This window comes from Nothobranchius furzeri, chromosome 9 (assembly GCF_043380555.1).
Source record: "Nothobranchius furzeri strain GRZ-AD chromosome 9, NfurGRZ-RIMD1, whole genome shotgun sequence".
Classification (NCBI taxonomy): Eukaryota; Metazoa; Chordata; class Actinopteri; order Cyprinodontiformes; family Nothobranchiidae; genus Nothobranchius; species Nothobranchius furzeri.
The window spans coordinates 74,476,137-74,490,661 of record NC_091749.1 but is presented as its reverse complement, the minus strand read 5'-3'; the positions used below and the strand labels follow the sequence as shown (position 1 = coordinate 74,490,661).

Below are 14,525 nucleotides of genomic sequence, written 5' to 3'. Positions count from 1 at the left end.
ATTGACTGTGTTGGAACGGTTCCAGATTATTCTGATGAACCGTTTGATGAATGGATTTGAGATTCTGCTGCTGGTGAAACCAACAAGGACGATGGTCACACGCTTTTAGGTCGCACAGGTGCCAGATTCAACAAACGGTGGAGTCGAAGCCAACTGCTGAACGTGAAGCCAGCGCTGATGATGCTCGGCTACTATCATACAACTGATGAGTTTTATGTGATCAGTTTTCTATCCACCACTTCCCAAAAGTTGAATATATCGCTAACAAACAGGCAGGAATAAACATCAGAGCCTGTTTCACATTTCTTCCTCCCATTGGTGCACGCTCAACGCTGCGTTTCCTCTTTCATGTGGCGAGCTAAAAATAAGCCGGCTGCAGTAGAGGTGGGCAGGCGCAGGTGTGTCGTTCGGGTTATCTGCTGCGACTCATCTCACATCTTTTCTGCGCATTGTTCATCCAGCTGCCGTCGCCGGTACTCTTTAAAATGTAAATCCTGTTATCCAGCTCTTCATGAGACACACCGTTACGCTCCCAGCAAACCCACACGGCCTTCTCATGCAGGAGGAGTTTCAGCAGACATGTGTGGGATTGTGCTACAGCGGAACATCTCTGCTCAAACCAGGAATCCGAACCATTTTAAAACAGTGCAGAAACTGGTGCTGCACTGCAAAATTTGGTATCGATCCGATACCAAGTAAATACGGGGCCAGTGTTGCCGATACCGATACTTTTAGTACCAGTCTAGTACCATCTAGTTTTGTGGGATTTATTAAGATAAATAAGATCAACAAAACTTGAGTTTTCAGACAAGATTCTCATATTGATGATCTTGTCAACATGGCTGCCACTCGAAACGGTCCAATCACAGGTATCAGCCAGGTAAACTACAAATCAAGATGGCTGCCGGTCAGTAGTGGTCCAATCATGGCGCTCTATAGATTTCATGGGCCAATCGCACCACTAAGTAGGCGGGATGTTATTGGAAAAAACAAACGTGACTAGCCGTCGGTCAGCTGCTCGTCTGAAACGGCTTTGGCATCAGCTTTGGACTACTATGACTTTAGCTTTTGTTTGAGTCAAGATCAGATAGAAGTACTAACGTTTATTTAGGAAAAGGATGCGTTTTGCATCTTCTTTGACGGAGTTTGGTGGACTGCCTTGTTGACCGACATCTGTGGCGGTGAGTAGTCAGGGCTTGTCAGGCTAGAAGAAACTGAATCGATACCATCACGCAGGTATCTAGTCAGTACTCAATACCAACGTTAGATCGATACCATCGATATTCTAGATCGATCCGCCCAGCCCTAGCAGCGACTGGGTCTGAGATTTACGGTTTTCATCCACGCTCACGGGAGTCGCAACTTTCCAAGTGAAATTCCAGATTTGAGGAAGAAATCTTCCCACTCTAGAAACTTCTTTTACGTGCACGCTGCGCACGCTGAGGCACACCACACTGCTACAGAATCAACAAACATGGAGATGCAGGTTTTCAGGAAAACATTCCCTCTGTGTTGGAACATCTGATACTGGGAAGGTTGGAAAGAGGCAGAGCTTAAACCGGAAGACAGCTGACGCTTCCTATTGGTGAATTCTAATGCCGACAAGCACAGCTGGAACATCAGCGGTGCACCAGACGCACGACAGCTTACGTCTGAAAACGAGTCCCCAGCAGGTTTGGATCGTGTGAACACGAAGAAGGATAAAGCACGAGAGAGATGCTGCGATAGGATGCAACAGTGCTACGATGTGTGTGTTTCAGGGCACACGGTGAAGTTTAAATGTCTATTCTGATATATTTTTGAATGAATTGTACTTCGATGGTTTTGTTTTCTGCTGCACTAATGAACTTTTCGTGTGTGCTCAAAGCTCAGAGAGTTTCTCCACATCACTGCAGCTTTTCCTGCTCCCCACTTAGCGAGCGCTGCCCTGGAACGTCAGAACGCTCCAGCATCACAGCGCTCTGGAGCTAAAAGGTGCCAGCAGCATGATTAACAGCTTCAAGCTTCAGCTCCTTCCCCATTTTAAAAACAATATTCTCTCCAATTTCAGTCTCAGGCTGTCAGACGATGCATCTGGAAACGACTGCATGTGAAAACTTGTCAAACGGTTGAAGCAACTTGCACAAACATTTATGCTTTTGCTGCATTTATCCAGAGCTTGCTCAGAGGTCAAATCGTAAAGGACAGGGATGAGAATCTTCCCTGCATCCTGCATTTTCAGCACTCGATTTATTTGCCCAATTTAAAAGCATCAGAGGCGATGACCGATTTAGAAATGTTCAGAAAGTTTAAAACAGACGTGCCTGTTGGAATGCTGAGCATTTCCCTTTTCTGATTCTTACCTTTTCCTGGCTCTTCTCACGGGCGTCGTGAGTAAAATCTGTAATACTAAAGGGTTCGTCTGAAAGAGACTTTCAACAAAAGCTGAAAGTGGCAAAACCACCGAGTCTCACCGTGGCAAAAGTGAAAACGCTTTAACGTTGACCAGCTGCAGCAGCCATCTTGAATCAGGTTAACACAAGTGATGATGACTGACTGGGAGCTTCTTTACATTTATTCCAGTGGTTCATTAAAAATAAGCAAACAGAAAAATGGGTTCATGGCCAAGTGTCAGTGAGAAGTCTCATGCAATCAGAGCATTTAGGGACACACCTGAGCAAAGATCACACCAAGTCCTAGCTTACTGTAGGACTGAGTTGTGGTCCTGTCTGTTTTCTAGGGTGTTTTAGACGAGGATGAACCTTCAGTCCTCACGCTCTGAGTTTCATGAGCGATTTCCTTATAACAGAGAGAAGTGCACACACACATGCACGCCGTTTGACTTTTGGCAGAAACTGATAAAGTTGTTTGGTTTGAAATAATTAGATCATATTTGTAAAAACGGAGATGTTTGGTTACGTTTTAGTTAGGATGTAAGAAAATATCAACAGCTGAAATAACGCAATGTTACGTGTAATAATTAATAAATATTCAAGATCAATAGTTTTTTGAGAATTTACATGCAAACATTTACTGCTTTTTTCTTTTAATCAATCAATCATCAATCAATCAATCAATCAATCAATCAATCCTTTATTAATCCCAGAGGGAAATTTGAGTTTTAGGTGATGCAATTCCAACTCTGACTGCTAGGTGGCAGCAGTTTTAGCTGCCTTCATTCTGACAGAACATTTGCATATCCCATTACAACTTAATGTGTCTTGGGAGCTTTTGGCCTGAGCTCTCCTACTGAATGCGGCTTAACAAACTGCTAACATCATCTGTCTTTTGATTATTGCTTCATCTTGTGTTGTGAACATTTTTATATCACCAGACTCTTGCAACCACACGCCCCTTCTTTTTAGCTGGTTGTAAAGCTTCACGTTAACTGATACTTTAGGTACAGAAATTCATCAAATTCAGAAATTTCTGTTTGTGTTTCTGCATTTAAGATCAACTTTCCTCACTTATACATCTGCAGTGGTCTTGAGTAGAGATGAATGCCTTTCAAGCTGTTCTCTGTGAGAAAAATAGAAAAATAACTGCCCATGAACTGAGAAAAGTCAAGCGTGCAGCTGCCAAGATGCCACTTGCCACCAGTTTGGCCGTATTTCAGAGCTGCAACATCACTGGAGTGCCCAAAAGCACAAGGTGTGCAATACTCAGAGACATGGCCAAGGTAAGAAAGGCTGAAAGACGACCACCACTGAACAAGACACACAAGCTGAAACGTCAAGACTGGGCCAAGAAATACCTCCAGACTGATGTTTCTAAGGTTTTATGGACTGATGAAATGAGAGTGAGTCTTGATGGGCCAGATGGATGGGCCCGTGGCTGGACTGGTAAAGGGCAGAGAGCTCCAGTCCCACTCAGAGATGCCAGCAAGGTGGAGGTGGAGTACTGGTCTGGGCTGGTATCATCAAAGATGAGCTTGTGGGGCCTTTTCGGGTTGAGGATGGAGTCGAGCTCAACTCCCAGTCCTACTGCCAGTTTCTGGAAGACACCTTCTTCAAGCAGTGGTACAGGAAGAAGTCTGCATCCTTCAAGAAAAACATGATGTTCATGCAGGACAACGCTCCATCACACACGCGTCCAAGTACTCCACAGCGTGGCTGGCAAGAAAGGGTATAAAAGAAGACAAACTAATGACATGGCCTCCTTGTTCACCTGATCTGAACCCCACTGAGAACCTGTGGTCCATCATCACATGTGAGATTTACAAGGAGGGAAACAGTACACCTCTCTGAACCGTGTCTGGGAGGCTGTGGTTGCTGCTGCACGCAATGTTGATGGTGAACAGATCAAAACACTGACAGAATCCATGGATGGCAGGCTTTTGAGTGTCCTTGCAAAGAAAGGTGGCTATGCTGGTCGCTGATTTGTTTTTGTATTGTTTTTGAATGTCAGAAATGTATATTTGGGAATGTGGAGATGTTCTATTGGTTTCACTGGTAAAAATAAATAATTGAAATGGGTATATCTTTGTTTTTTGTTAAGTTGCCTAATAATGATGCACAGTAATAGTCACCTGCACACACAGATATCCCCCTAAAATAGCTACAACTAAAAACTACTTCCAAAAACATTCAGCTTTGATATTAATGAGATGTTTGGGGTCATTGGGAACATGGTTGTTATTCAGTAATAAAATTATTCCTCAAAAATACAACTTGCCTAATAATTCTGCATTCCCTGTAGAGTTTCACCGTCTGTTTTATATCAGCAGCTACTGCAGGAAATAGATGTAGGAGACTATTCTCATGTTCAGCCTGCATTAAACACTCAGAGTTACTGATTATAATAAAAATGTTCATTAAAATGTTGTATTTATTTAAATTTTCTGTGATTTTCAGTTTTTTAGTTTTTGTTGATTTCTTTGTTGGATGTCTGCATTTCTCTGATTCTGATCCCTCCTTTAGTTTCTTTGCCTTCAGGTCATCACTCCTATTGTGTGTCCTCTCCTCCCTCACTAATGGTTCCTTCACCTTGTTGCCAGATCTCACGGGTTACTCCCTGGCTGCTTCTCTTGTGCCCTCCTACTGTTCTTGGCTGTTTTACATCATTTTGGACTCTGCTGGTTTTGCCGCTTTATCACCTTTTTATTTTATTATTAAAGTTCTGGTTTTCACTGACTGAATTATGGGTTCTGTGCACTTTCATGACCGGTTTATCTGCCACAGGTATTGTTTCTGGGTAAAGACTCTCCTCAGACCGTCTCTGTGATCAGACTCCGGGTGTTTGGTGCTTGGCTGTAACCCTCGGCCGTTCTTTAGCGGTCATGTCTCGATATCACTTCCTTCATTTTACCTTTTAAAAGGTACCAACATACACACACTACTGGCATCCTTGCAGTTATTTAGGAAATCGTTCAAAGTGAAAAATGAGCATGTCTTCTTGCTGCTTCTGCCAGCCTGATAAAGTCCCTGATTTGTTGCCAACAGAAGCCCTCCAGTCGACATGCTACCTTTTGAACTCTGCTAAGTGTGTCACCCTGTTTGATGGAATCCATGCTGTCACACCATGAAAAATAAGGATTTTACTGCTTATGAACTGGGATCCAAGTGTGTAGTTGGGATGCACCAGCACACAGCTGAGGGTTTTACGTTTATTTTAGTGATTTATGTTCAAGGAGAACACCGAGAGGACGGCAAGAGCTTTTTTCTTTAGCTGATCTGCATATTTATTGGTTCTTTTCTCTTAAACACACGACACATAAAAGACCTGCCGCTGTAGGAGAAAAGCTATTCTTTAAGTTATGGTGGTATTTTTGACGAGGACACCCTCTTTTGTGGGCGTGTAATGGCCGTCGTTTAGCATCATGGAAGGCCTGCAAGTGCGTGGCGAGTGACTGTGATGAATCGGAGAGAAATGATTCCCAAGTCTGCCTCCTCAGTCAGAGCAGTGCGGTCGATGGCCTCTGACGGATGAAAATGTACCGCTTTTTTCTCCAGTTTGTCCCTTTATTTTGTGCACTGCCAGACAGTAGAGTCATGTTTTACTTCTACAAGGTTAACAGAAAAAAATCTTTAATATAAATTACCCTTTTCTTCAAACATTTAAGTTTTTTTGTATTTGCCTTCCTTAAACTCAGGCTCCTTCATGGATGCTTAAATCGTTCACTCATAGCAACCTCCTCCTATATTTTTCTCCTCGGCCCAAAAGCCTCTGAGGGGCGATTACTATGTTGGTCGTGCTTTCCCTTGAATACGATTTCATTATTCCAAAGCATAATTACCAAATTGAGAATTGCCAACAGTTAAACTCATATTGATTGCCTTGCTGGAGGTTACAGTGATTGGACACCCCCCACTGCTGCCACCCTCGTTTTCTTTTGAATTGTAATTTTGAATGTTTTACATGGCTGAAAAAGGAAGTCTCCAACAGGGAAGGTAAACGGTGTCTGGTGAGCAAGAAGGTGGATTCGTCAGCCGTTAAAACCTTCTCATAGCAACCTATTTGGGCAGCATTTTGATATTTGTTGCATTTACACATAATAGTCTCTTTTTTGAGGTTGTTAAAAACAAGAAATGCCACCCAGTTGCATCCCGCAGTAGCAGACTAGATGCAAATACTTGAAAACCAGTAACCATCTGATTGAAGTTTCCTTCCCGTGTCAGAGGCAGAACGAATGATGGACGTGCCCTCAGTCGAGTCTCAACTCACATCTTCTTACTCTGACGTTGGCCCATTTCAGATATGCAGCTTTAATTTAAAAGACCAAGGCGCCATGTGCATCTCCCATGCTCTCGCTGTACATGGATGAAAGCTGGCAGGAATCAGCTAAAGACAAAGAGCATCCACTGATGTGCCTGCTTGATAATCAAATCCCAAACGGATACTCAGAGGGCTGCACTGCTGTTCTATACCGCACTGACTTGTTTAGTTAATAAAAGGAAGCTGATGGTTGAAACTTCCTCAGTCATTGAAACATTTATTTATATCTTTAAAACGGTCATTCTCAAACACCTTTATCGTTTTGACTTGTTCTACAGATGGTTTGGCAGGTTTTATATATATTTGTTAGATTCAATCATTGATCTCTGGTTTGTGTTTTAATGTTGTGGCTCATTTGCTCCCCTGGAACTAAACAATATCAATAACCTTGTTTGTTTTGTAATTGCATATCGATTCAGCAAATTCATTATGGCTGTTTATCGTTTTTTTGTGAATTCCATCAAAAACTATAACAAATGCCTGCAGCATTCTTTTTCAGGTGCACAAAAGCATTGAGTCGTCACCCAGGTGCATCGTTAACACCGTCGGCCTGGCTGTAGCACTGGGAGACACAAACTGCACTGTTTACACGTGAAAACACGGTGTTGTGGAGAGCTGCAGCTGCTGGAAGAGTTTGCCGTCACATCTCACGTGCCATCCAACGCTCCGGAGTACCTCTCCAACACCTTCCCAGACAAATTAGACACAGCTCAGTAACACTCGATGGGCTTCTCCCACAGGAAATCATCACAAGACAACGGGCTTCTCATCTCCGCTTTATGTTCTGAGGAGGAAACTGAATGGAACAGGGGAGCAAAAGAAAAAGAGGGAGGAGTAAAAGACTTCTGAGACTTCCCTTAAAAACACAGGTGACAGACTGGCTTTGTTTGTCGGTCACGGCACGATGAACAATTTCCTTGTGGGTTTGACGGAACGCAGGGCTGAGTCCCACACACTCCACGGATGTGGTGTTTTCAGAAGGACGATGTGAGGATGATGGATGCGTGCCGGGCATTGAGGAAGACAGGAGGATGTCCAGGCCGCTCGGTGGCTGATGACTTCCCTCTCCAGCCGTAACCGCAGCCTCATTACACACATAGCATGAGGTAAACTGTTTATCTTGGGGAATGAACACCAGACAGGAGATTTCAGTGGTCTCGCTCAATTACTTGAGAATATTACCACCACTTTTCCTTTTTAGTAGGGAGTCTGTCAAAAATAAACAAGAACATCATAAAACGAGGTGCCTGGAATGTAACGTGGTCTGAGATCGGCCAGCTTACTGAGAAAATGTCACAATGATGTAATCATATTCCAAAGCGAGGACCCGTGCCCAAGATTTGTTTTCTCCAGCTCATCCCTGAGATGAGTCTACTAAAGGTCTTATTAGCATTTCTGGATGGAAGCAGGCGACACTGAATCCTGTTATCCAGACGCACTGACCCGTATCAAGCAGACGACCCAGACAATGCAGAGCACATTTCCCATAATGCTTCAGTTCACTGAGCGAAAAAGACACTGAGGACAGAGTCGACCAACCAAAAGGTCCAACAGTAAAACACAATACCAATGGAAAAAGAAAAGACTAAAGGATCAACGTAAAGTTGGGTCTTCCAATGTCTGCAACAAGAATTTCTCAAAAACAAATGTTTGATATCTTTTATGAATATTTTTCTTCCCAAAATTTTCCTGTTATTAGTTGAAAACAAGAAGGCAAATGCAGATGATGAAGAAGTTTAGAAGAGCCAATACTTCCACAAAATCAACAAAGTTCGTTTATGGTTTCAGCTGCAACCTGGAGGGTGTGTACACAGTGCTTTCTTGTGCCCGGACAGGAACTAAAACTAGAGGCTTCCTATAGTTATAATAATGGATTAGATTAATAAAGCACTTTTCTAGGCATTCCATTATTCACACACTCTCACATTCACACACTGCTGGTGATGGTATGCTGCTACGTAGTCACAGCTGACAAAGGCAAGGCTGCCACTTGCACTATCAGCCCTTCGGACCAACACCTGCAAGTATCTTGCCTAATGACACAACAGCAAAATGACTTGGTGGCAGCTGGGAATGGATCAATCCTACAATTCTGATTCGTGGACAACCTGCTCTACTTCCATTGCTACTGCTGCCCCAACCATCAAACAACAGGGAGCCCAAGTCTCGCCCATCTACTTGGATGGGTCTACGGAAACACGAAAAAATGAATGCAAGTCAATGAAACACTACAGTTTTCTACCACCGTTTGTTATGTGCCATGGATTTCACATATGATGTCAGAATTTTAAAGATACGTTGTGATGCCAAGAAAGAGCTTATTTTCGAACGGGGACAAAAGTTATTTTAGGTTTTGTGAGAAAATACGTTCATTTCATTTGACCAAAGCACGTTACAGATTTTTTGTTGATCGTTTAAAGTTGTGTTGATCTTCTAAAATTGGAATATAGATATAACTTTACTCTAATGATCACCAATCATCTAGAACCGTCAGCTAAACACAGGTTGAGTACATGTTCAGAGTGTTCACTGATTAAGGCAGCGTGTCTGTTAACTTGACGGAGAAACACATACAAGACAAATATATGAATCCCACGGACACCGAGACTCTTCTCTAGGGGAAACAGCCACCTCGGTAAAAAGTAAGAGTTGTTTAATGGTTTTATCCTTATGTGCTGTGAAAGCTCCAGGCGGGTCGTCTCATCTTTTCTTTTATCTCACCGTCGGCTCTGAGACGTAATTCTCCATCTGTTTGGCTGAAAGCACCTTTCTGAAAACATCTTTACATGTTGCACACAAGCCTGAGACATGCAGAATGAAACTAATGTTTAATCTGTAGTCAGAGGTGGAAAGACTACTAAAATTTCCTACTTAAGTACGAGTACCAATACTTTGATAATTTTTTACTCAATTACAAGTAAAAGTACATGCCTAAATTTTTACTTAAGTAAAAGTAAAAAGTATCGTAAACAAAATGTACTCAAAGTAAAAGTTACTTAGTTACATTTTTGTCAGCGTAAGGATGGCTACATCTAAGTAGTGCTAAATCACAACGCCAGTTCACAATTCGCTCGTGTGTGTGTGCGCGCACACACATACACACACGCTCAGCTTGAAGGAGGGATTTCTATCCAATCAGTGAGAACAGGACGTGCTCACTGATTGGACGAGGTTTTTCTAGGATGGTAAGTTTCAATTGTGATTAAAATTATTCTTTATTTTGAAAAAAAATAATTTTTTAAGATGCCATCAGTGTGTGAGGTATCTCAATGTCCTCATGACAAAACTAACATGAGACTGTGCTCTAACCTGTCACATAACAAGCCTAATGCAGTCAAACATCTCAGATGGACCGTATGACAGCTGCTAACGTTGGCCCTGCCCTACTTTACCTCTACATTACAGTTCCTTTATCCATGTCCATCCTAGAGCTCCTCTCTGACCTTCGTGCTTATTTAGAGCAGCTGATTTTTAAAGTTAGCAGAGTTCATCCTTGGTGGTGGGTTCACTCACTCATTTAACCCTTCACCACTGAAATCAGTTTGTTCATTCCAATCCTCCTAAATAATCCTCCAATCATCCAACTGGAATCCTTAAGGGTCCCGTAACGTCCATCCTGTCAGAACAGGCCTTGGGAGCCCAGGTGTTACTAGAACTAACGGTGTCTCCTCACCAGCGTGAGCCTCCAAACTGTGAAGGTTGGTCTCCAAACATGAACTTTAAATTTATGCATTTATCTCCTCTTGTAACACTTTAACATGTTTTAAAAGGCTTGTATCATGATAAGTTACACCTCCCAGACCAAAGATAAGATAAAACATTATCATAAACACTGCAGAGATGTCATTATGTATGAAATATGTTATTTTCCTGAGCCATTACTGCAGCCAAGATATAGGACTGCATGGATTTGATGAAACCATGCTGTCTCATGCAGTCCTATATGTGTCACACACACACACACACACACACACACACACACACACACACACACACACACACACACACACACACACACACACACACACACACACACACACACACACACACACACACACACACACACACACACACACACACACACAGCAGCATGTTAGAATCATTTGAATGACTAATTTAACTACATTGAACTGCTTTTGTAATAATTTAATCTCTTATTCTGGAGTAAAATAAAGAAACAAGCTAAATCATCACATACAGGTGCTGGCCAGTAAATTAGAATATCATCAAAAGGTTGAAAATATTTCAGTAATTCCATTCAAAACGTGAAACTTGTACATTATATTCATGCAATGCACACAGACCAATGTATTTCCGATGTTTATTACGTTTAATTTTGATATTTATAGGTGACAACTAATGAAAACTCCAAATTTGGTATCTCAAAAAATTAGAATATTCTAAAGGCCAATGAAAAAATGTTTGTTTCTCTAATGTTGGCCAACTGAAAAGAATGAACATGAAAAGAATGTGCATGTATAGCACTCAATACTTAGTCGGGGCTCCTTTTGCCTCAATAACTGCAGTAATGCGGCGTGGCATGGACTCGATCAGTCTGTGGCACTGCTCAGGTGTTATGAGAGCCCAGGTTGCTCTGATAGTCGTCTTCAGCTCCTCTGCATTGTTGGGTCTAGCGTATTGCATCCTCCGCTTCACAATACCCCATAGATTTTCTATGGGGTTAAGGTCAGGCGAGTTTGCTGGCCAATCAAGGACAGGGATACCATGGTCCTTGAACCAGGTGCTGGTGGTTTTGGCACTGTGTGCAGGTGCCAAGTCCTGTTGAAAGGTGAAGTCTGCATCCCCATAAAGTTGGTCAGCAGCAGGAAGCATGAAGTGCTCTAAAACTTCCTGGTAGACGGCTGCATTGACCCTGGACCTCAGGAAACAGAGTGGGCCAACACCGGCAGATGACATGGCACCCCACACCATCACTGACGGTGGAAACTTTACACTGGACCTCATGCAACGTGGATTCTGTGCTTCTCCGCTCTTCCTCCAGACTCTGGGTCCTTGATTTCCAAAGGAAATGCAGAACTTGCTTTCATCAGAAAACATAACTTTGGACCACTCAGCATCAGTCCAGTCCTTTTTGTCCTTGGCCCAGGCGAGACGCTTCTTGCGCTGTTTCATGTTCAAGAGTGGCTTGACACACGGAATGCGACACCTGAATCCCATGTCTTTCATGAGTCTCCTCGTGGTGGTTCTTGAAGCGCTGACTCCAGCTGCAGTCCACTCTTTGTGGATCTCCCCCACATTTTTGAATGGGTTTGTCGTCACAATTCTCTGCAGGGTGCGGTTATCCCTAGAGCTTGTACACTTTTTTCTACCACATTTTTTCCGTCCCTTCGCCTGTCTGTTAATGTGCTTGGACACAGAGCTCTGCGAACAGCCAGCTTCTTTAGCAATCACCTTTTGTGTCTTGCCCTCCTTGTGCAAGGTGTCAATGATTGTCTTTTGGACAGCTGTTAAGTCAGAAGTCTTCCCCATGATTGTGGTGCCTTCAAAACAAGACTGAGGGACCTTTTAAAGGCCTTTGCAGGTGTTTTGAGTAAATCAGCTGATTAGAGTGGCAGCAGGTGTCTTCTATATTCAGCCTTTTCAGAATATTCTAATTTTTTGAGATACCAAATTTGGAGTTTTCATTAGTTGTCACTTATGAATATCAAATTTAAATGTAATGAACATTGGAAATACATTGGTCTGTGTGCATTGCATGAATATAATGTACAAGTTTCACGTTTTGAATGGAATTACTGAAATATTTTCAACCTTTTGATGATATTCTAATTTACTGGCCAGCACCTGTATCTGTGGCATCAAGAAGCATCTTCTGAGTTCAGACACATGTATGGAGCTCAATGTTTACACCTGAACAGTATCAGGATGTTTTAACTCACAGAGGCCTGCAGGTATCCTGTTTTATGAGCAGAGTGCTGATAATCCGCTTGTTATGAGCGCTAAACGTTATTTTGCTGCTTCCGTGCGGTTTAAAATGTAGCGAATTACAATTCTTTTTTAAAAACTTACTCAAGTAAAAGTAAAAGTACAGCTTTTAAAAACGACTTAAAAAGTATAAATTTACAAAAAAGCTACTCAATTACAGTAACGTGAGTAAATGTAAGTTGTTACTTTCCACCTCTGCCTGTAGTTCATATGGAGGAGAATCCTGTCAGCCTTTATAATTTTAGAAAACCTTTCTTTAGCCACGGTTACCTTGTGTTGCACAATAAAATTCTCTTTTAAACGGTTTAACCTTGAAACAGTCCATACACTTCCTTCCTCACTACCTTCTTTTCATGCTGCTATCTCTACCAATTCCGCCTTTCTCGGGATCCGGTATTACCTTTTCTTACCCATTTTTGTCTTCCTTCTCATATTTGGTTTTAAATGTATCCATTTTTTCATTTTTGTTTTTCCAATTGTATTGTTTACATAATTTTTTATATATATATTTTTTATCTTATGTTTTTTCTTGTGAAGCACCTTATGATTTTTATCTTCTTTCTCTCCTTTTACATTTGCTTCTTCAGAACTTTACTGGAAATTAAATTTAAAAAAATCTCTAACTCAAATTCCATCTAGCCTCTATCAAAGTGCTTCTATTCAGGCAAACATCTACGTGTACGACACTGATTAGTTAAACTGGTTTTATTTGGAAACCAGTCTGAAGTGATGGTCCAGATGGACACACAGTTCCTCAGGTTCAAGCCACTAGCATGAGCACTAACACAGCTAGCAGCTACAGAATGTTGGAAAAAAAATTACTGCTTCAACTGGCTAGCAATCGTCCATAATTAGTTTAATTCTTAATATCTTTTTTGTTATTGTCAGTGTTTTTTGGGTGCTTTTTAATAGGGAGCCTAAGTCGATAAAAGAAAAAATGTATGTAAGTCAACGGGGCTAAAAACGCTATTTTCTAACCCACTTTGCCTTAGGCCCTGGATCGCACACATGTTGTACTGCAATTTAAATTAAAAGTAATGATGGGTGTTTCGACCATGCCTGTCACGTACTTTGAGATTTATCAGCTTGTAAAAGTTTGTAATTATCATGACTACACTCCAGAAATTGACATGTTGCATATGTGACGTCACCACAATCTCCTCTCCGCTCTCCCCTAACGTAGCTTACTTGCCAAATGCCCAGAATTATGATGGTTCATTCCACCTGTGGGAAGTTTGCTGAACTTACAGCCATTTCCTCTCAGTTTTCTCCGTGTCTGGTTTAATGACGTCACTTTCTTTAAGCGCATTTGTAGTCCTGGACTTGTTTTCACACAAAACTTAAAATAGCATTTCCCCTTGTTTGAAAATAAGCATGTTCTTGGTATCAAAATGTGTTTTTAAAATTCATGGACATCCTATGTTAAAACCATGGCACAAAACAAGCGGAGTTAGAGAATAGCGTTTTCTTCTTCCGGCTCTTGGAGAGTACAGACGCATTTTTCCTCCTCTCCTCCCCATCTTATCCCAAGGCTCTTTGTCTGTCCTTGGGTGTACGGCGCTTCTGCATTTTTTCTGGAAACTGGAAATTATTAAAAATGGACCTGGTCAGTTTGTCTCTCAGCGTAATTGACAAAAAATTTTCAACGATGAGAACGGGAGAAGGGGCTCCCGGTTGCCCCTCTGGGACAGAGCCAGTTGGGCATATCATGGACTCCTGGAAACAGTGGAACTTGGTCTGCTTATCCCAACTGTCTGTAGAGGATTCTGAAGATGTCTGGATATTCGTGGTGTTGGTGTCAGGTTTCAAACTTTTCGGTCTGAGTGGTTATCTGGCTCACCGGAAAATTAATGAGCTGTCGAGGAATATTGGCTCAATCCCTGAGC

The 14,525-nt window shown here is 42.0% G+C and overlaps 1 protein-coding gene across 2 annotated transcripts in view; it reads right to left on the bottom strand.

Annotated features, from left to right (window-relative positions):
- LOC107381282 (SH2 domain-containing adapter protein F) overlaps nt 1-14,525 on the bottom strand; it is a 176,046-nt gene that overhangs the window by 110,904 nt on the left and 50,617 nt on the right. The window lies entirely within an intron of this gene.